Raw genomic sequence first — 23,117 nt, forward strand, 5'->3', positions numbered from 1 at the left:
TATCCATAACAAACTCACGACGGCTAATGGTGCCCATCCAAGCGGCAACGTCGAACCCCCCTCCACCATGTCCAGTATGTATAAACTAGAGGAATTTCCCATGCTCTCCACTGAGGAAACCGAATCCCTTCTAAAAATGACTAAATCTGGTTCTCCTTTAGACCTGATCCCGGCCAAGATCTCCGCCTCGCTAGCCAATCAGCTCGCCGCCCCTATTTGCTCACTCTTAAATAGCTCCTTAAAAGAAGGCAGGCTCCCCAAGGAATGGAAAGCAGCACAGATCTTGCCCATTAGGAAAAACGCAAAACTCCCCCCAAATGATGTCACCAACTACCAGCCTATTTCATTACTCCCTCTGCTAAGTAAACTACTAGAGAAACACATAAATAAACACCTGTCCAGCTTCATAGAATCCTCCAATTGTCTTGATCCCTCACAGTCAGGATTCCGTCCTAGACACAGTACAGAGTCGGCATTGGTGACAGTCACAGACAACATCCGTATGCTAGCAGACAGGGGCCAGGCAGTGCTTCTTATACTGCTTGACCTGTCTGCAGCATTCGATACCATCTCACACCAGATCTTCCTGGGAAAACTCAGAGACATAGGTATCAAGGGGATTGCACATAAGTGGATGACTAATTTTCTAGCAGAGAGAACTCACACCATCAACCTTGGCCCTTTTAGATCACAAACCACCAAGGTTACTAAGGGAGCACCCCAGGGCTCATGTTTAAGCCCGATTCTATTTAACATTTATGTTCCACCACTTGCAAACCTATTGAGAAACTCAGGGTTCATACCAATCTCCTATGCCGACGACACACAACTGCATCTCTTTTTTGACACAAATAACACCAGCATTCAGGCCACCTTTTCGGAGGGCATGAAAACCATCAATGACTGGATGAGTAACAACTTCCTTCAGTTGAATGCTGAGAAAACAGAAATCATGCTATTTAAAGAAGCAGTAACAAGGTGGTCTCCCAATTGGTGGCCAGGAGAACTGGGCCCAGCCCCATCCCCAAAACAAGTGGTGAAGAATCTAGGGGTCCAAATTGACCAGAAGCTAAACTTAGAGGAGCATGCCACCTCTACGACTAGGACCTGTTTCCATATACTCTGTTGATCTCAGCCAAGGAATCCTCCTTAAACAGACTGCAAGTAGTCCAGAACACGGCAGCTCGACTAGTGACCAATGCCCCCCCCCCCCCCCCCCCCCCCCCCCCAGAACAGCTTCACTTCCCCCACTCCGCAAGCTGCACTGGCTCCTCAAATGAAAAGAGATTCAATTCAAAATTTGCTGTATGGTCTATAAAGCCCTCAACAACATGGGACCAAGGTACATTACAGACAAACTGGTTCGATATACCCCCTCCAGGACTCTATGGTCAGGGTACAAAGATCTCCTTCTTGTGCCTCGTATAAAACAGGCTAGGCTGGGGGGTGAAATCCTTCTCCTATTTAGCCCCATATCATTGGAACCAGTTGCCCATCCACCTTCTTCTATGCACCAACTACATATCCTTCAGAAAGCAGTTAATAAAACGCACTGTTCTGATCATTCCCGGTTTTGCTGTCAAGGACCGTCACAGCGATTGGGGTGATTCATGCGCTTTATAAATGACATAAATAAATAAATAGGAGGAAGGGTCTAGTCTTCTGAGGTAAAGGAGTAGCCGGAAAATTATAATACTCTCCACTTTGATCCATACTTTGAATGTCATCGGGTGGGATACAGTTGCTCCCTATAAAACCTACACATCTAAAACATCTAGACATAATGCCCCTTGGTATACGACAGATTCGAAAATGATCAAATCAAACTGTAAGAAATTAGAACATATTTGGAGGTCTTCGAAAGACACTTTCCATCAACACCAATACAAAAAAGCATTAAGGGGCTTACCGCAAAAAAATATTAAATCTACCAGGAAGCTTTATACTATAGACAGAATTGATCCAGCAGGAAAATCTGCAAAAGAGCTGTTTAAAGTTCTAAAGGAGCATTCTAACCCCCTTGCATGTAGTTCAGTTAACATAGCCTCTCAAACACTCTGCGACTCCCTAGCTTCCTACCTTGAAACAAAAATTGATAACATCTATAGCAATTTTCATAATGATGTGCTGACGCCTAGACATATACAATTTAACAATACTCCAAGCTACTTTAGAAAGATTTGAACTAATCACACACATTCAAGTACGGGATCTCTAAATGCTAAAATGAAATCTGCAGATTTATGCGCCCCCTACATCAAAGCCATGCTATCTATTTCTCTTGCACCAACAGTTACCTCTCTATGCAAATGTATCCTTGCATTCAGCAACGCTGCCTAAAAAATGGAAAACCGCTTCATTTACATCGATTTTAAAAATAACCATCAGCCAATCCAATGGACGTATTAAATTACTGTCCTATTTCCCTGTTACCCTAGAGTAGCAAGCTTTTGGAATCTCACGTCAATAGACAATTTTCTTCATATCTAGAAACACATAAATTACTGGATTCCTCTCAATCAAGTTTCCGTTCTGCTCATAGCACAGAAACCACCCTTGTAGCTGTAATTGACTTGCTTAGCCTTTCGTTAGATGCAGGCATACCAGCGATGCTGGTTCTCATTGAGAGCAGCATTTGATACTGTATCTCATCCCATCCTGATCCAACGTCTGTTCGAGAGGGGTATACACGGTACAGCACTTTACAGGCTAATAGACTTTCTTAAGGACAGGACCCAAAAAATTACGCTTAGGCCTTTTCAATCCAAGATTCAGACATTAGGAAGGGGAGTACAAAGCAAACACAAGGAGATGATGATGGACGGAGAGCTGAAACTTTTCAGACACTCACCCCAAGTCACAGATCTGGTTTGAATCCACCATCGTTCTTTAGCTCACTCCGCTACCCCAGTTCAGACACAGCTATATGCAAATCAGGCTTGACCCTGTGCCTCGTGGGAACATTCCAGCCCGAACTGCCAAGCCAAGGGGAGTGCTTCAGGGATCGACTCTAAGATTCACACTTTTTAATATCTATGTCTCTCCCCTGCCTCAGTTAATCAAGCCTTTTGGCTTTGAAATACTTTTGTATGCAAACAATACTCTACTGGTCTTTGCCATTGGACAAGGGTTAGTGAATGTTAAAACTCGTTTCACTACTTGCATGAGGAACATTGCCACATGGATGTCCCAAAATTGCCTTCAGTTGAAGAAGGAGAAGATTGAGATCTTACTGTTCGGAAAGGCGCCTTCCCTCTAGACTTCAGACTGGTGGCCTACGGAGCTTGGCGTGGCCCCCCTCCCCAAAGACACAGCAAGAAATTAAGGCATTTTGATAGATAATAAACTATCGATGAAAGAGCTCGTTATAGCCACTTGTGGCTCGTGTTTTGGTGTAATGCCCCTTCTTAGGAAAGTATTCCAATGGCTACCAGTGTCTTCCCGAAGACCCTAGTCCAGGCACTTCTAATCAGTCGTCTGGACTAAGGAAATGCGTTACTCGCAGCATCCAATGAATCTCTTCTATCAAAACTTCAGGTGGTGCAAAATACAGCTGCCTGATTGGTTAGTAAATTGCCTCCGAACACCCCTTCTGTTCCTCTGCTCAGGACCCTCCATTGGTTAGCTGTAAGGAAAAGAGGAATATTTAAACTACTGCGTCTGGCCTTCAAAGAGAGGTCAGGTACAGGACCAACATATCTACAGGATAAACGATTCCCCTATCTTCCACAAAGAAACCTCAGATCAAGCAACCAGCTCCTTCTCCAACCTTGACATATTCGAACTCTAAAATACGGCGGTCACTCTTTCTCATACCTTGCCCCCACCATTGGAACCAGCTCCTCTTCCACATTAGGGCATGTCCCAATTTTTATATTTTTAAAATATATTTGAAGACCCGGCTCTTTTAATGTCACATTGCTAGCCACTCTGCTATGCAAGTGCCAAGATACCCTTTCGAGGACGAGTCATTGAGCTATACTAAGTTATTTTAACATAACAAGGCAGTAAGCACTGCCCACCATTGAGGAGGTCTCTTCATTCCTGCTGCCATCCACCTATACATCCACCAAGCCTCTCATCCACATTTTCACCATTCCATCTATTCTTCATTTACCATTCTGTCCATCTACCCTTTCATAATTGGTCTTCCATCCATCCACTCACATTTCCAAACATTCATACATCCTTTTACCCACCCACCCATTCATTCTTTTCCATCCATCATTTAATCTATTTTACCAATCCACCCAACTATCTTTTCCCCCTTGCACCCAGTTTTCAATCTATCCACTCATTCATCCATAATGTCATCATTCCAGCCATTCTTTCTTTCGTACGCCCATACATGGGTAAATGTTCTTTACCCTTTTATCTGTTAATCCTTTCACCCTTACACTCATCCTTTCATATTTTTGACCCTTTTTGCTTGTCACAGTTTCTTCCTTCTTTCCATATGTCCTTCTTTTGAGTTTCCTCTCTCTCTCTCTCTCTCTCTCTCTCTTTCTCTCTCTCTCTCTCTCTCATTGTCTTTGCACCCCTCACTTCTGTGATGGATTTTTCTTTGTTTTTCATAAAGAGCGTCTGCCTGCAGGCAGAACAATTGCTTAAATTACTAGTGTTTACAGGATCAACACCATCGGCCCTGCTTAAGTTGCTGAAGCGGGATGATCACAATGCATTTGAGGGTGGGTTGGGGGGGAAGGTATATCCTAGTGACATTTACAACACATGCAGCCTCCATTAGGAGCTCTGAGGGCCCATTAGGAGCTCCTAGGGCATTTTATGGTAATACGTGCTCCATGCTTTGTTTACATTCGTGATTGCATGCCTCAGAGAATAGCTGTGTTACACAAACACGTTGGGCCCAATTCACAGAGGCAAACGGAGACGAAAGTCTAACTATACGACTTTTGTCGGTTTTCACAAAGGCCATTTACGAGTTGTAAAGTTAGACTTTTGTCTCAGTTTAACTTAAGTTTTGGTCTGAAGTCTAACTGAGTGCGAACTTAAGCTGCCCTTTGTGAATACCGAAAGTCGTAAAGTTAGACTTTCGGATTAGTCTGCGAGTAGCGTTTCTTGTCTCCGATGTGGAAATATTTGACTTTGCTCAAGGTCACATTCAGGCCACCTCCAGGGTTCTTGTAGGGGCCCTGTCTATGAAAGTGGACAGATTGTGAGCACAGAGCACCTCCCAGCCAGTTGCAGGGGCTGCTGTTAGATGGATGCACCTATCCAGATATCTGTCTCGCTAATGGATATGTTATGGACGATAATACCAACTAAACAGACCAATTAATATATCTGTCTCAGAAACTGCACTCTGATAAGAAGAAACTCCCCCCTTTAACTGACATTACAGCTTTTACAATTTGTAATTCTTTAATGATTTACCATTTTGTAAATTGTGAGTGTATGTAAAGATATTTGGTGATTTTGAACCCTCTGTAACTATTCATGTAACGACAGATGTCTACTGTAACGTGTCCTAACTCCTTTGGGTAATGTCCTCACTATATCAAAAGGCACCGATAAGAAAACAGATAAACAAATAAATATCCGTGTGCCCTGTACAAGAAAGTGCTGAGTATTTGCTATTTCTCAAACTCTTTCACTTCTGAGGAGCCATCATGATTAGGGCTCCCGGTTTTATGGTATTTATTTTTTAGACATTTCCATCTGTATTTATACATATTTATTTTTTTGTCAACATTATCTGTATTTATTCATCTTTATTATGGGTTTTGTGAAAAAAATAAAGCTGAAACGGGTATATTTCCGCTTTTTTTAACCAATAAATATGCAGTCATGCTTGAATGCCTGCCAGGTTTCAGTGATATGAACACCCGCTGAACATAAATCAATGCACTTTTATAAAAATATGCAGATTTCAGTATCAGCCTTGTGCATATCTACTGCTGTTTAAGCCTCTTTACTAAAATTACTTTTTTTAACCCACTTACCCATCAACACACACAGTGATTGGTCTGGCAGTCATGGCAAAGGTATTTAGAATCACTCAAAAAGCAGCAAATTTCTGGTTTTATCCACATTTAAAAATAAATACAGACAAGAAAATAAATGGCTTTCTGTCAGCATTTATCTGTAAAAATCAGTAAAAACAGAAATTTTCAGACAGAAGTTTTGCGCTATTTTCACAGTGGTGATGAAGTGCCTTGCACTCTGGACCTCCGCCAGGAGGCACACACGATGCGGATGGCAGCTTAAGTGCTCAGCCCGTCAGCACCCTCTGCTCTGGTTAGATCATAGGTGCTCGCAAACAGCTTCCCTGGGGCCACAAAAGTATGGTCTGAGGGCTGCAGGGTTAGGGTCAGGGTGTGTAAGGTGGGTGTAGCGGAAGTGAAGCATGTACATGGTGTGAGGGTCAAATCAGATCCTTCCTGTGCCTTTGTCCTCTTAATTGCCATTATATTATAAATGTGTGCGAGCCACAGAAGGCACGAACCAAGCTCGAGCCAGATACCCGACTCTGGCTCAGCACCAGGGTCTCTTGGATACTTGAACCCAAAGCGAACCAAGTCTTCATGTGGTTTCTGTCTGCCACCCATCCGCTAACCACATGGGGCAAGAATTCAAGACAAAGCCACTGTTTACTCAAAATACTGCACCCAAGGTCCTTGCTTACCTTCTGGGTTCCCTTGTCTTTGTTGAAATATGTTTAGCGCAATCGCTGGATTGCAAGGGATATATACCCCATTCCCCTTCCTCTAAGTGGGTCATTCCTGTTTCCTCCTTCTTCTCACGTCCCCTGAAATCAATCCTGTGCAATCTTCTAACTGCTCAAATTGCTATGTCCGACCACGCACCACTATATTCAGACGAATATATAAAAAAAAATACTTGAGGGCCCCTCCCTGTTTACAGACTCATTAGAAACCCCCAGCAGTACCAATATATCTCTTGTTGATCAACTTGAGAAATGTAAAAAGAAACAGGTACGTCTGCAACTTATGATTCGTATGTTAACTGAGTATTTAAAAGCCAATATAATCCCGGTGGGTTTACAGGTTAGAAACATACCAGACATTTTTACAGATAACCCCAAATACATCACCAATTTCAGTTACAGAGGGACAACCTGCTCTAGGCACCGGTTAGTGTTAGGGATCGATACTGCCACCGAAACCCTCCAAAAACTAACAGAAGAAATTAATGAAATTGAAATGCAAATTAAAGAAAGCAGTTCTGTCCCTAACTGTAAAAAACTGCTTGATCAAGTTAAAAAAACAGTGGATGAATTTCACAGACTCAAGCAAAATTTGAAATCCCTTAAAGTTAAGAAAGATATTAAAGCGTATACCCTAAAGAGAACATATCCATATCTGCAAAAGACTTTTATACTAATCGTACATACACTAATCCCCACAATACCAGACCTTGGGGACGATTTAACAGACGTAACAACTTGGTAGGATTCTCTGACACCTCCGCAGATTCATCTGATAACTCAGATCACGGTGAGGGCCCTAGCACTTCCAACCGTACCCCCAACCCCACTTTTTTCGACGGGGGACAAAACGAACCCCCAAAGCGAGGTTGTGTGAAACAACAACAATAATGGCACAATCCCCAGGGCGAGCGCCAGACACACCAGAAATTTTACCAATGGTAACCAACACCAATAATGGTTCTTTGCACCTACAAACCACACCCATTTTCAACCTTTCAAAGTACACTCTAGCAGACTCTGAACTATCTCTTCTGAGTAAAGGCTTGTCTTTTGTCCCGACCATTCAACCCAATTTTTTAGAACTCCAGACTCAGGTTTTTCTGATGCATACGTCTACATGCCTATTTTCTTCTCAATCCCTCACCCATCACTACCTCCAACACACCTTTACGTCCCCCGTCCACCTTCTTCCCTTCTGCCAATATGAACCCAGGTGAAATTGTCACATTCGAAAAAATGGTACTCAAAGACCTATCGTCACTTGAGAACAGCAGACGTTTTATTCCCTACAATCTATCTTTGGAAGAGAAAAAAGCCATTGACACTGAAAAACAACGAATCCCGGATTATTAAATCAACAGATAAGGGCGGTGGAATAGTCCTGCAAGAGAAGGAACTATACAAATCAGAGATTTTACGCCAATTGTCCAACACTGACCATTATTGGAGATTGCCCACCAATCCCACTAGGGAACTGCAGCAACTGATTCTTCAGATTACCACTGAAGCCAAATCAGAAGGTTTTCTGAGCTAAAAATAATTTCTCTTCCTTAATGTAAAGTCGCCCGGGACTCCGGTGATATACACACTCCCGAAGATCCATAAAAATCTCACTGACTCCCCAGGGTGCCCCACAGTGTCCGGGTCTGGGTCCATACTAGAACCACTCGGCCAATACGTGGACTATTTCATAAAGGATTTTGTACCAAAAACAGAATGTTATGTAAGAGACAGTATGGCAATGATCAATTTAGTTGAACACCACCCATTTGACACAGAGTCTGACATCCTCTGCACAATGGATGTTGAATCCTCGTACACAAACATCCCGCAGGTCAAGGCATTAACTGTCATCCAACATATACTAGATTCCAGACCTCGTCCCCAAGCTGTCCCCACCATTTTTATATTCCAACTTCTTGAACTCTGTCTCACTAGGAATTCTTTCTCTTTTGACAACGAATGCTATCAGCAGGTAAAAGGTACATCAATCGGGACCGTTTTCGCCCCCAACCTAGCCATACTCTTCATGGACCATCTTGAAATGACCACAATCCTTTCTCCCAGTAACCCATTTTTTTCTGCTATCACACTTTGGCGACGTTACATTGACGATATTTTTTTAATTTGGCATGAGAACGAAGGCACACTCAATCAATTCCTGCACTGGCTAAATAATAACTGTTTAGGAATTAACTTCACCTTGGCCTCTGACAAATCCTCAATCCCTTTCCTTGATCTAACCATTCACCACTCCAATGGTGAACTAATCACAAGGTTATATAGGAAAGCTACAGAGGGTAACACATTACTTCGCTACGAAAGTGTTCACCCGAGCGCATTGCGTGACTACCGACCATACTCCCAATTTTTGCGGATTAGGCGCAACTGTTTTCTTAAAGAGGATTACTTCCATGAAGCCTCCACCCTATCTACTAAGTTACGGGCGCGTGGATACCGTAAACGGCTTGTGCGCAATGCCCTAAAAAGAGCATGGTATTGCCCAAGAGAAATTGTCCTATCCCCTAAACCTAAGCCCAAACCAAACCGAATGGTGTGCGTCACTACATTTTCGCCGGTCTCACACACTATCCGTAAATCCATTCTGAAACATTGGACTATTTTGAATGCTGGCACCATGAGTATTGAAGGCCCACTCTTTGCATTTCGCAAAGGCCGCAATATAAAAGACCATTTAGTCAGAGCAGCTCTTCCCAACTCCAAACCTGCTTTAACTCTTGACGCACATTGGGGCCTTGAACCCCTAACTGAACATGCCAAATGCGGCAATTGCAATGTTTGTGAATTCACCATTGAAGCAAAGAATTTACCTTTAACAATGTTGTAATTAAGTCAATATTTTTCTCCAACTGTAATACATGTAATGTGATTTATGTGATCCAATGCCCATGTTCAAAGATTTATATTGGCCAGACAACGCAAAAAGTAAAGACCCGGATTTGTCAACACCGCAGTAGAATCCGCTGTAATACCCCAATTGCTCCTCTTGAAGAACATTTTACCACTGTCGGCCACAGCGAAGAAGACATTAAATGGACAGTAATCAGCGTGGTAAAACCACCACCAAGAGGTGCGGACATTGCCCAACTTTTAAATAAACAGGAACTCAAATGGATCCTGTGCACTCACTGGCAGTATCAAGAATGGACTGAACAGAAATAAAGACTGGACCACTTTACTTTAAAAGTCCTTTATATACTGCTTTATGCTTTTTTAACTGTCCAAAATGTCAGTTTGTTCATGTTCTCCAGAACTCTAGTGCACTGCCTTTATAACTTCTTGCATTTCAGTAACAGCCTGAATTCAGTGTGTGGCTACATGCTTTCAATTAGTGTTTATGCATGTTACCAGTTTCTTAACATTCTCCATAAGTGAAGTGCATTGTCCAACATGGCTGCCATCACGCCATGTTTCTAGCGCCGATGTAACGTCCGTAACGCTATTTAGCCATTGCTTGCAGTTCTGATCAGCGTACTCTATTCACCCCACCGAGCTCCGGACTGTATCCACAACGCCCCAGTAAGTCCCGTTCACCCCCCTACCCCTCTTGTTCTAGGTCCGAATTTCCGACCCTAATTTCCCTTCGAAACATTCATAGGTCTAATCGACATCGCCTCCGCAGACCGTAAATCCAATTGCCATCCTTCTTGGAGGTAAGCACGCAGCTAGCCCACACGTCCCTCTTGCACTTTTCGCAATCCATCCTCATTATTGACCTTTGTAAATAACCCTCCTCTCTTTTCCCCAGCATTTCCTATTACCTAGGCACCCGTGCCGTGCATTGCCACCGCGGTCCTCACAATTCCTCCCGGCCTCTCATTTCAGGTAAGCGTTAACTCTGCCCCTTATGTTAACAGTTCTTTTCCCGTACATCAGCCACAATTTAATTTAAATGTCCCTCTCCCGCAGGCCTCAATTTGAGCTACGACCAGCTCACCCAAACGTACTCGTGGTGGGTACTGCCACCCCATTCCCTCCCGCCTTTCTAATCAGGTAAGCGCCACCTTCACATCCCACGCTACTTTTATAATCTCTGCTTGCCTTCTTCTCTCGCAGTAGATGCTTCACGCACAGCCTTCGCATCCCTGCCTAGTCTTCTACCCCCTTTCTTGATAGCTGTCCGTGCACCATTGCTTGGATGTCCATACGTACTCTTGGTCTGAATTCTATACCTAGACTCATTCCTGTTCTCCCAATTAGGCTAGCACCTTCCGCCCCTCACGCGCTACCCGCTCCGTCCTACCCTTTAGCATTGACCTTTCCTCCGTGGCTTCCTCAACGACACCGGCGCATGTATGTTTTATCCTCACTCTTTATACATCATAGTCACGCGTAAGTGCACTCGTGCATACCATTAATGCCAATGCATTAACCTCCTAATTACCTTTGTGGACCACGTATTTCATTCTTGGGATATATTTTCTTCCTCAGCCTCACATAGCTCTTCCACTGTGCACAGACTTATTTAAATGCTAGTTACACGTCGTTATGTGCACAAGATTGCAATAGGATTGTCTAATTTTTCCTTTTTTTATTATCCGTATCTAAACTCTACTTTTCTTTTCACTGCCTGTTTTCCTCCCCCCTTCTCTTAAATGTCTTATAGGCACCATATACTTCAGGCTTGTATTAAATTGTCCTGATGATGATCCTAGTATTGTGTTAAAGGATCGAAACGTCGTCGACTTGCTGAAACACGTTGCAAATCAATCCATTTGATAATTAAGTGCAATGGTTGTCGTCTTTATGCTTGTCCTAACCATTTGCTTTATATATAAGCTTTTCTTGTCTTGCCTGAATGTTTTATTTAAATGTACATGCTTTGTGACTATGTAGGACACAGGACTGTGTTCCACTTTATTGTTGTGTGTTAAGATTCTTTCTTGATCATTCATTAAAATTTACTGTCCAGCTGCACAGCTGTAAGATAGCACTGATTCTAGTCTATATTGATTACATACCTACTCTAGCTCCTTAAAAAGGACCACTGTCTACTCAAAGTAAGATTAAGACGGGACATGTGAAGAAAAGCCACCAAGTCTGCATCCATGCCCATCTCCAGGAGGATTGGCCAAAGCTTAGGTCTATTAACTCAGTCAAACGCCGAAGTTAAGTCCATAAAAGCCATATGTAGGCAAGCCTTCTTAACTATGGTGTATTTTCTCACTATCAAATGTAAGTTAACACACTAGTCCACTGTCCCTCTACCCTGCCTAAAGCCATATTGAAGCTCTGAGAAGAAATTAAAATTGTCAATCCAGTAAGTTAATTGCTCCAAAACAACCGGCAAGGATTCTAGGGCAGACAGTCAGTTGCTGTCAGTATCCAGGCTGTCCGGTCGTGTAACGTCGTGATCGGGCGTATTGCAGAATAAAGCTTTCTAAACCTACCTCTGTTTGAACACCATCTTTTACTACATTTCGCAACAGGACTTGGTAGATCCTCTCCTGCCCACTGAGGCATGGATCTTCAACACGCTAGTGGCTGTATCTTGCCATTTGCACTTTAGCCCTTTTGACCGGTGTTTGATCTTTCGGTGCAGGCTGGAGCATCACCTGTATATCTCTTGGGCTGCTTTTCTGGTACTGTTTGTGTACTGGGAGGTGCTGTGTGTACCACATCAGTTTAAATTGCAACTCTTGATTGGGCCTCCTCATGCTACACACAGCCACCAGCTGTAACGTTCCTCCACACACTCAATCAAGCTTTCACAGCACACATCTTGACATAAGTGGCAGACATATTGTATTGGGCAATAGTTCAGTGGTCGTCAACAAGTCCTGATGTCGTAGGTGGCGGCCATATTGAATTGGGCAATTGTTCTTCATTAATGTAGCTGCGCACTAACAGTATCACCTTAACTGAGGCACTCCATTAGGGGCTCCGAATACTACGACAAGGTAATTTGCAGTTTGTCACTATAGAGTTGCTATGCCTATGGCAGTTCATTAGTGGCTCCAAGTATTAAAACAAGATACGGTTAAGTTTTACTCAATATTACAAGTATCTGTGGCGCTCTATTCAAGACTTTACTATTTGTACTTCCCAGCATTGGAATTTGTGCCCTTGCATTTTACAAACATCCTTTTCATAAGAATAATTTTGTTTTCTTCTCCCTTTTCACATTTTCTACTGTCATTGCTTTGTGGTTTAATTGGGTACCTCTATACAATTATAGCCACTCCTCACCAAATCGCTCAGCCACCACTGTTCTAAAGTTGGCCTGGCAACCATCCATAAAATGGGTTCAGTGGTTTAAACTGTTAGAAAACCACTCAATTGCTGTAGATGCAAATGGTTATAGTACTGCACGCACGTTTGCCCCATTGTTTGTCAGCCTGGACCAGACAGCACAACAAATTGTCCACAGTCTACCACCTGTACCTACGCCACAAGGGTAATCTGGAGCTGGCCCATGGAATGTATACTTAGAGGTTTTTGCAAGACTGTGCACACAGTTTTCTGATGAGCCTAATATTATGCTCGAACTTCATGCCATTTTTTAGAGCAAACCAACAGACAAGGAAAATGTTGAGGAGTATGTATAATCTCTAAGAGTGTTGGCAGCTACTTGCAGATTTGGTCTGAACCTAGACACATACATTTGAGACCAGTTTGTTTTTAATTGTTCATCAAGAAGGGTCCAAGAGAGACTTTTAAGCTCATTAATAGAAGTTATTGACTTTGTCAATAACATCACGAGGTCATTAAATTCATCTAAAATCCTCCATGCGGAATCTGGTGTCAACATGGTGCCATCATCAAATGAGGAACAAATGTAGTTGTTGTGTGTAGTTAACACTAAAAGAAAAGCAACAAGGAACACTAACAAAAGACCATTTAGCTCATGCTATAGATGCGGCTCTAAAGGTCATTTGTGCAATTTTGTAGGTTGTCCTGCAGTTGGTGAACAGTGTTCATGTATAAAATTGGCCCACTTCCAATTTGTATGCAAGAGTGTTAAAACCTCTGTGAAAAGCCGAAAAGTTGATGTGGATGTAGATTCATGTGCAGAGTCACTTAACATTGTTATTCTTACATTAGAATGCAAATCTGAGCGTACACCTGTCAAGGGACCAATGTGTGAAGTGATCATTGACAAGGTTTCACTACAACTTAAGGCAGACTCTGGGTCACCTATAACTATTCTCAGAGATACCTCTTTCTGTGAGAATTGGGGCAAGAGTATTGCTTGGTCACCTACAGATGTAAACCTCAATGCATTTTGGGGAAAGGACATTAAAAAACTGGGCTACTTTAAATCCAAGGTGTCTTGCCTCGGCAGAGAGACCAACACAAAAGTTTACATAACCACCAAAGGCAGAAACATTGCAGGGTTGCAGGACCTAGTCAACATGGGTTTATATTTGGTCCCGGGTTTGAACAACCCTGTAGTGGTTGGGGAAATTTCAGTAGCTTATGTAGGTGGTGTGCATGAGATGGTTGAGAATATATTTTCTGTGTTTAAACCACTGTTTCGTAAGCAAGTTGGAATGGTAAACGGGTTTGAACATCAGATCAAATTAGCACCAAAGGCACAACCAATAGCTCATAAGGTCCTTCCTGAACCATTAAGTGGGAGAGAGGAGCTAAAATAGACACTTGAGGATTTCTATTCACAAGGCATCATCCAGCCTATGGATTGTTCGCAGTGGGTGTCACCCATTGTAGAGGCATGTAAAAAGTCTGGTGAAATCAGATAATGTGCCGATTTACTTGTCTTTAACCGGAATATTGTGGTGGACTGCCACCCAGTGCCCAAAATCCATGAGTTATTGGCCAACCTGGGAGGTTCAATGTGGTTTTCCATAATTGATATAAGGTCTTCTTACTACCAGGTTGCACTAACTGCTAAATCACAGGAGTTAACAACTCTGCCATACGGTGTTCCAAGTTCCGTAGATTACTTACTATTTGCTCTGGCGCTGCAATCGTCTTTCAAAAAACACTGATGGGCAGTCTATTTGGGCACATCAGTGGTGTATAGGGGTACCAAGATGACATCTCGGTTTTTGCAAAAGATTTGGAGAAGCACAATACAATCTTGAGGAGTGTGCCATCTGTCTTGTTACATAGAGGTATGATGATCAGACTTGACAAATGCAAGTTTGCCACCAATGAGCATGAATATTTAGGGCACTGTGGTGGGTCCACCCCCGTCACGGAGCAAGCCGACCTTTCCAACATGGCGGCCGCGGAGACACCAACCGGAAGGAGGTTCGATGGTCCAGTTGTTTCAACATCCAGTCGGGAACCTACAGGAATGAGGGGCGGAGCTGAGGAATGCGCTTTAATGCCAGGAGCGCCAGACACTATGGTGGGCAGCAGGAGAGAAGGGAAGTCGCTGGCAGCCGAGGAGGAGACCCATATCCTACACGGAGAAGTTGGAACCCCGCCGCTACCTAGAAGCCTGCAGCTGGAGAAGGAAGACAACTGCATCCCGGAGAACAGCTCAAGGATCACCGCCCGTGAGTCTGGCACTCCACCAAGTGAAGCGGAGGCCGTGACTCACCTTCCCGCGGCCCAGGAGTGCCACGGGCGCAGGCAAGTGCCGGGATCCTTTTCGTTCTGGGGCTGGTGGGCGGGAGCATGAGCCGCTTCACAGTGAGGCACTTTACCCCCCCCCCCCTTCACGTAGGCACAGCACGAAAGTAGGGTACTGATGACGGTGGCACCGCCAGGACGAAGTGTCTGACCCCTTGTTTTCTTTTGTTTGTTTTTTTCGGTTTTTGGATTCTCTCCTACCGGTACACTCCCATGGAGAAGCAGAGGAACCGGATCCAGGAATCAGAAGCTGCAGAGGTCTCTTATCCCCCCCCCCCCCCCCCACATCCAAGGAAACCCACTGAGAGACATTTATCTTTGGAAACTGTTCCTAGGAGAGTTTATGTTTACCTCGGCAGGACTGATACATACACCCCCCCGTAAAGAAAAACAAAACAATAAAAGATATTCTCGCATACCTACCACTTGTGGCCTTTCCATTCTTATAGGAGACGGAGGAGAGGGAGAAGAACTATAGACACCCTAGCCTAGCGAGGACAGGCACACTGTATTGTGTTCTGGAATAAAACCCAAACTGTCCCTCTTTAAGCCAATCAAAAATGCTAAGACACCTGTGGCTCAGGATGCTTTGCGTTTATTCCTGGGCCTAGCTGAGTACTATGCACGCTTTGTGCAGGGCTATGTCTAGGCTGTTGAACCCATGAGAGCACTACACAGGAAGGTGCCAGAAGTTTGCATGATCAGATGCTTTGATAAAGGCCTGTGAAAATGTTAAAGGGTGGATTGTAACAGCACCAGCCTTAAGTGCCTTTTGTGAAAGCTGTCTGTCATTTATGACAGCAGATGTGACCATTAGCAATTTAGGGGCTGTTTTAAGGAAAAACGTTGCAGGTACAAAAAAAAGTAGCCTTTGCGTCCAGAACTCTGAAGCCATACAAGTGCTAATATAGCACCATAGAGCGAGAGGCTCTGGCATGCTTGTGGGCCGTGCAGAAGTTCCGGATGTACATCTGGGCTACTAAGTTTGAGTTGAACATGTACCATAATCCGTTAGTACACATTTTTTACAAATTGCAATAATAATAAGTCTGCCAGACTTACCAGACTACTCTCTAAATTGCAGGAGTACAATTTCGTAATCAAACACATTTCAGGCATAACAAATTTCCACACAGATTGTTTGTCTTGCATGCCACCAGATGATAATGAGGACAATTTTTTTAGCAGATGATGTGGAGTGTGTGGCACTGGAAGATGCATTGTATGACTATGAATCAGTCATGAATTAACAGAATTGGACAGATGGTTATACAGATGATCAAACGTTGGGGAAGGTTACTGAACATGTTGTGCATGTTTGGCCAGAAAGCAGGTGTTTGAATGGAGAATTGAAGATATTCTCTCAGGTTGCCGAAGATTTGTCTGGGGTTAATGTTATAGTTCTCAGAGGTGATTGTTTTGTGCCACCCACAAAATTATGTAGTGTCATCTCCCAAGCTCATCAGGGATACCTGGGTACTACCAAAATGTGCATGTAAATCGTACAGCACTATTGGTGGCATGCTATAGATTATCAAATGAAGTTCATGATTGACAGGTGTCCAGAGTGCTTACTGTCAGATAAACACTGGAAGAACACCGCTTTACCCTACACCATTCACTGAAGCTGCATGGGAAAAAGTAGGGTTAGATTTTTCAGGACCATATTCCAATTTACCTAGAAACATGATGTATATGTTACTTCTTATTGATTGCTTCTCAAAAAGGATGTACCATTCATTTGTAGAATCACATATACTGAATCAGTCATTAAATTCTTAGAAAAAATTCTCTTCCTGGAAGGTTCTCCAAAGGTTGTGGTTACGGATAACAGTACACACTTTGTATCCGAACGTATTGATGTTTTTTCATGTCTAGACATTAAACATTTGAAGGTAACTCTGTACTCACCCACATTTAATAGTTTAGTCAAGAGTGGTAAAAAGATCATCAAAGAAGGGGGGCAGACTGCCCTGGTGTCAAGTTGTATTTGTATTGTATTTAAATGTATAAAGTGCATTACGCCCATAGGCGTCAAAGCGCTACCAATGGAAAAGAAGCTGCAGAAAGAAGATGCATTTATGGAAAGGATGATAACCAAGTCTTCTGTTGCTTACGGAAGGCCATGTGAGAAACGAATCTGGCAATATGAATCGGTAGCGTGTGCCACAATTTTTCTGCAGACAACGAAAATTGCAACCAGCCCATGGAACCTCGTAATGTTCAACTTCATTAGAGAAAATGATCTCAGATGTCTCTGAGGAGCGTACCAGAGGTTTATATATGGGAATGTTAATTAACCAGAAAGTCTGGAGTTACAATACGTCTCTACATTGCACTACAGGACATTGTAGAGAGAAATTGTACTATCTCTTTTTTCATTATTAAGAGGCAGAGAGGTACGTACACAGTTGTTTCCATCATGGCTTAAAGAAAAAGAGCACAAGAATAAAAAAATAAGACAGACTAGAGATGATGTTGCCACAAATCTGTTGTTGCAGCAGACCAATATGAAAAATAACTTTTACAAAAAACAGTCAAGAAAAGGTCTTGAGGTAGGCGATTGGGTGCTGATTAGCAATCCCATCAGGGCTAGGAAAGGCAAGTCCAAATTTTCTATGCCAGTACAGGTGGACAAAGTCAGTAAGGGTACGGCACTGATTGTGGGCAAAGACTGGTGGAATAAAAGGCAGTTGGTGAAACTTACACAAGAGCAGGTCAACATCATACATAAAAAGAAACGTTCCGTTCTTGATTATGACTGGGCATAGTGGTTACAACCGGTGAGAAGACAAACAGAGCCAAGCAGCATTTCTTGAGGATGTCCAGCTACCGGTCAATGAGAATTTTTCTGCACCTGTGTCAAGCAGACTTACCAGTGAGAAATGAGCAGGGACATCTTAAGGATTTTGGGGGCCCCGGGCCAAGCATAATTAGTGGGCCAATGCTCTGAATATATTATCCATTTTCAGCTCATTCACACCCTGAGTAACTATGGACGGATCATTGACAACACTCTGTTGGACAGCCTCCATCTGGGCCCAACCCTGGAACAAACAGTCTCTCTGCCTGGCTGGCACCAGAGAAGCAGAAAAAGGAGTGGCCTGAGAATCCCTCTGCATGTGGTGCAGTGTACTGGTGCCTTGCCATGACAACCTGTGCATATTGAGAGTGTTATTTCGCTATTGTACTCCGTCCATGCTCTCTGAGGAACAGGGATTTGAGTCAGGTGGCAGTAGGCTGCGATTGCACCAGACCAGCAGCAGCTCAAGATGGACAGTGCAATCTTGGAGGGAGCATATATTATTGTTCTGCACTGCTCATTGACACGTGGCCTACTATTAAGTCCTACCTTGGGGCAAGCAGTTTCCAACTGAAATGCACCTGAAAAGCAGAAAGACGAAGCCTTCTATGCACATTATGTAGTGTCGCAAGTATGCCAACACCATTTGGGCATGCGGTGCTGATTGGCTCTTATGTTTATTTCATTGTCTGTGCTCCATGGGACTGGTATTCTGTGTAAGGCGGCTGTAGGCTATTACGCACTGGTGAGGCTGCAGTTCCACAAGGACATAAACTTCGCACAGGGCCACTCCCACTAACATTGAAACGCTGAACACATGAAGCTGTTTGGGAGTTATTTCCAGCAGCTTTATTTAATCTTGCACAAAATCACTCCGCAATGCTTTAACGACAGGGGTCATAAAACATCCTGTACCGTACGTGCATACTGTACATAATAGACACAATTTACTGTAGGGCAATTCATAAATTACATAGCCTGGTTGACACCAGGTCATAAATCAAAGCGTAAATGAATCCTTACATCAAAATCAGTGTTAAAACAACCCCATACCACAATATTGAGTCATAAATATAGACGTAAAAAATATCGACACCCTATATTTATAAAGGTCAGTACAAAAATATCGAGAGAAAAAATATCGATGACATAAATATAGATGTGAAAATATTGTTTTATATATATATATATATATATATATATATATATATATTACCTACTGGCGGTCTCCAGTAGGTAGTTATAGTTAGGACCCTGTTTCCATAGGAAAACCGCAACATTCTATTTTGAATAACTTTGGCGCCGGTCGACGAATCCTCGCAAAATTTTCAAAACTAATGGGGCGCTACGCTCCGCTCCTACCCTGAAAGTCTCGGGGGGATTCGTCAAGCGGGGGCTGAGAAAAAAGGGGGGTCCCAAAACACGTTTTCTCCATGCATTTTTCCATAGGACCTTTAGACACAGCTACAGCCCGAACGGCTGAACAGAGTTACTTGAAATTTGGCAGAGAGGTAGTCTACAGGTCAAGGAAGTGCCTTTTGTAGGTCTGGTGTAAATCTGTTCAGTAGTTCCTGAGAAAATAGCATTTAAATCAATATATATATCTGTGGCAGCTTACCGTGCGCTTACCGTGCGCTTACGGTAAGCTTACCGTACGCGTACGGTGCCGTGCGCGAGCGCGATTCTGATTGGCTGTTAGATCTTAGTAAACATTCGAATCGGTCGAAACCAGGAAGTGTCGGCCGCCATTTTGTCTCTCGCAGTCTGAGGGAGGTGAAAAATAAAGGTGGATAACATGAAAAGGGGGCAGGGTGGACAGTTCCTGACACCCTAACCATTGTCAGGGGGTCCCCAAAGGACCCCCAAGACCAAAAATTCATTTTTTTATTTTTTTTAAAAAACGCCGATTGCGCTTACCGTACGCGTACGGTAAAAAAAAAAAAAAAAAAAAAAAAATTCCACAATTTCCACAGCCCGTGTGCAAAAGGTGCCCGATGGGCACCTTTTGTGAATGACATACGTATAATTTGATCATTTAATAGATAACCTTTCACAACGAAGCGCATAATATGTCCTCCGTGTGTGGACGATGCGCGAAGCGCATCGTGCGTACATGGCCCACGGCATGGCCCACGGCACTAACTGCGTAAAGTGGGCGCGCGGTGCGCGAAGCGCACCGCGTGCTCACTGTGCGCGCACGGTGCGCGAAGCGCACCGTGCGCGCACGGAACGAACTGCGTGAAGTGGGCGCGCACGCCACGAATGGCGTAAAGTAACTTAGCATTTAAAAAACCGTACAAATTCACTGAAAAAACCATAGGTTTCACACACGTTATAGTTAGGAATTACCATTTAAAAAACCTTGCAAATTCACTGAAAAAACCATAGGTTTCACACATGTTATAGTTAGCTGGACATTTCACTCGTAAAAAACCATTGAAATTCCCCCGTTATAGTTAGTGCAGACAACTATAACTCACGCGACCGCAATCCTCTGCTGATGACATATGTGTCTTTATGAAAAAAAAATATTTGCAATATATGTATAGCTAAAATTTAATGGAAGAAGACATGGGCAAATAAGTGTCTAAATACAGTATTAGCATCAGCAGAGGATTGCGGTCGCGTGAGTTATAGTTGCCTGCACTAACTATAACGGGGGAATTTCAATGGTTTTTTACGAGTGAAATGTCCAGCTAACTATAACATGTGTGAAACCTATGGTTTTTTCAGTGAATATATATATATATATATATATATATATATATATATATATATATATATATATATATATATATATATTCACTGAAAAAACCATAGGTTTCAGGGGTGTTATAGTTAGCTGGACTTTTCACTTGTACAAAACCATTGAAATTCCCCCGTTATAGTTAGTTCAGCTAACTATAACTCGCGCGCCCGCAATGCACTGCTGATGACGTCACATATTACATCACTCATGACATGGTCAGTGACATCACTCATAACATCACTGATGACATCTCAAATGACATCACTGATGACATCACTGATGACATCATCTAGTGAATGTCTGTTTTGTCTGAAAATTAAATATGTTTTATATATGTATATCTCAAGGTCGATGGAAGAAAAAATGGGAATATAAGTGTCTAAATGGATGATTTGTTTTTGAAAAATTGATTGTGTAACTGACTGATTAAGTGTATCATAGTGAATACATGGCTTAGTGAGTAATGTTTAAATATGTAAATATCTGTATCAGTCTCTCACTTTCTGTATAAGTGGCTGCATGGGTTGGTGAGTAGCTACATGGGTGTCTATATAGGTTATTAGTTGGTTTTTTGAGTATCAGTCTGAGTGTCTGCATGGTTCGGTGGGGGGTATTACGTAGTGCATAGGTGCATGAATGAGTGACTCACTGTTTGTATGTGTTGAAGACAGCATGTGTGCAGGACTGTATGGGTGGATAAGTGTGTGTATGGGTGTGTTAGTGAGTGAATGACTGTCTCAATAGTGTCTTTATGAGTAACTACATATGTTTTAAACTAGTATATGTGACTATTGGTGTATATAAGTGAGTATATGTGAGAGTGAGAGATTGAAAGAGTTCCTGTATGAATAAGTATGTGTTTCTATAAGTGATTGTTTAAAAGACTAAGTATGTGTAAGTTTCCATAGAAGTAAGTGTGGTGGTGTATGTATAACTGTATATGCAAGTAAATGTATGTTTGATTCTTTATTAACATGAGTGACGATGTGTGTGAGTAACTCTATGGATGAGTGGCATTGTGTAACAGGATGTATAGGTGTATGAGTACATATGATGAGTGAGTACATGTATGAGTGACTGAATAGGACTGTTGGTGAATGAGTGGATGTGTATGTGGATCTTAGAATTACTGAAGAGGTTGTTGTAACTGGTATTGGTATGTCCATTGTTTTGAAAATTTTAGTCTCTATTTTTGAATGTGTGTATCAAAGGTTATATTAGGGTGAGAGGAGGTCTGCCACTCTATCACAAGGATGATGTCATCAGTGATGTCATCAGTGATGTCATTAGATATGTCATCAGTGATGTCATGAGTGATGTCACTGACCATGTCATGAGTGATGTAATATGTGACGTCATCAGCAGTGCATTGCGGGCGCGCGAGTTATAGTTAGCTAAACTAACTATAACGGGGGAATTTCAATGGTTTTGTACAAGTGAAAAGTCCAGCTAACTATAACACCCCTGAAACCTATGGTTTTTTCAGTGAATTTCTGAGGTTTTTTAAATGCTAATTCCTAACTATAACGTGCCTGAAACCTATGGTTTTTTCTGTGAATTTCAAAGGTTTTTTAAATGCTAATTTCTAACTATGCCTACAGAGATAGGACATGTGAAGAAAGAATACAAAATGCACAGAAAGAAAAAAAAGAAGTGCAGAAAGAAGCAACAGAAGTCCTCAATGACGAAGAAAAGTGCAGGAAGAAGGATAACGTGCAGAAAGAACAAAAAGAAGAGCAGAAAGAATCCTTGTTGCAAAATCATCCTGTACCCTCAACTTTTTCAGACGGATACTGGTGGTATCTGAGTCTGACTAACCAGTCCTAGAGCCAGTGCTATGTTAAAAGACACTTAGAATACAGTGAAAACACCTACATACACTAGGGAACATTATGCGTTGGGGTCCCCCTGTGATTAGCATGACCTCCTCTGTAAGCCCCTAGTATATAATAGGGCAGGGGGATTAAAACTACCTCTTAAAACAGGCCACAGGGTGTTTTTGCACACGTTAACTCAGGCCCCGTCCCCTCCCTTCACCACTGTGTAAACACGCCCTGTGTCCGTTTTTAGTTGGGAGATTAAGTTCATTTGAATCCTGAGGGTCCGTAGGGTCCAACTAGCCCACTAGGTACCTCCAGTAAGTGCCACAGAGCTGCGTTGCAGAGAGGTGTAAAAAGTGGCACAGCCTGGACCACCTCTCTGCAATGCAGCTCAGTGGCGCTTACTGGAAGCACTTGGTGGGCTAATTAGCCCCCAGGGGCCCTCAGTATTGAAGGGAAATTATATCCCCAATTTAAAACGTGCCATAG

The 23,117-nt window shown here is 42.8% G+C and overlaps 1 protein-coding gene across 1 annotated transcript in view; it reads left to right on the forward strand.

Annotated features, from left to right (window-relative positions):
- The first annotated feature begins 15,011 nt into the window (after positions 1–15,011).
- NUDT17 (nudix hydrolase 17) overlaps positions 15,012–23,117 on the forward strand; it is a 185,654-nt gene continuing 177,548 nt past the window's right edge. The window contains exon 1 of the mRNA XM_085636933.1: positions 15,012–15,256. The gene's annotated coding sequence lies outside the window, so the exon portion shown is untranslated. The remainder of the gene's footprint in view (positions 15,257–23,117) is intronic.

Source organism: Triturus cristatus, chromosome 12 (assembly GCF_964204655.1).
Source record: "Triturus cristatus chromosome 12, aTriCri1.1, whole genome shotgun sequence".
NCBI lineage: Eukaryota > Metazoa > Chordata > Amphibia > Caudata > Salamandridae > Triturus > Triturus cristatus.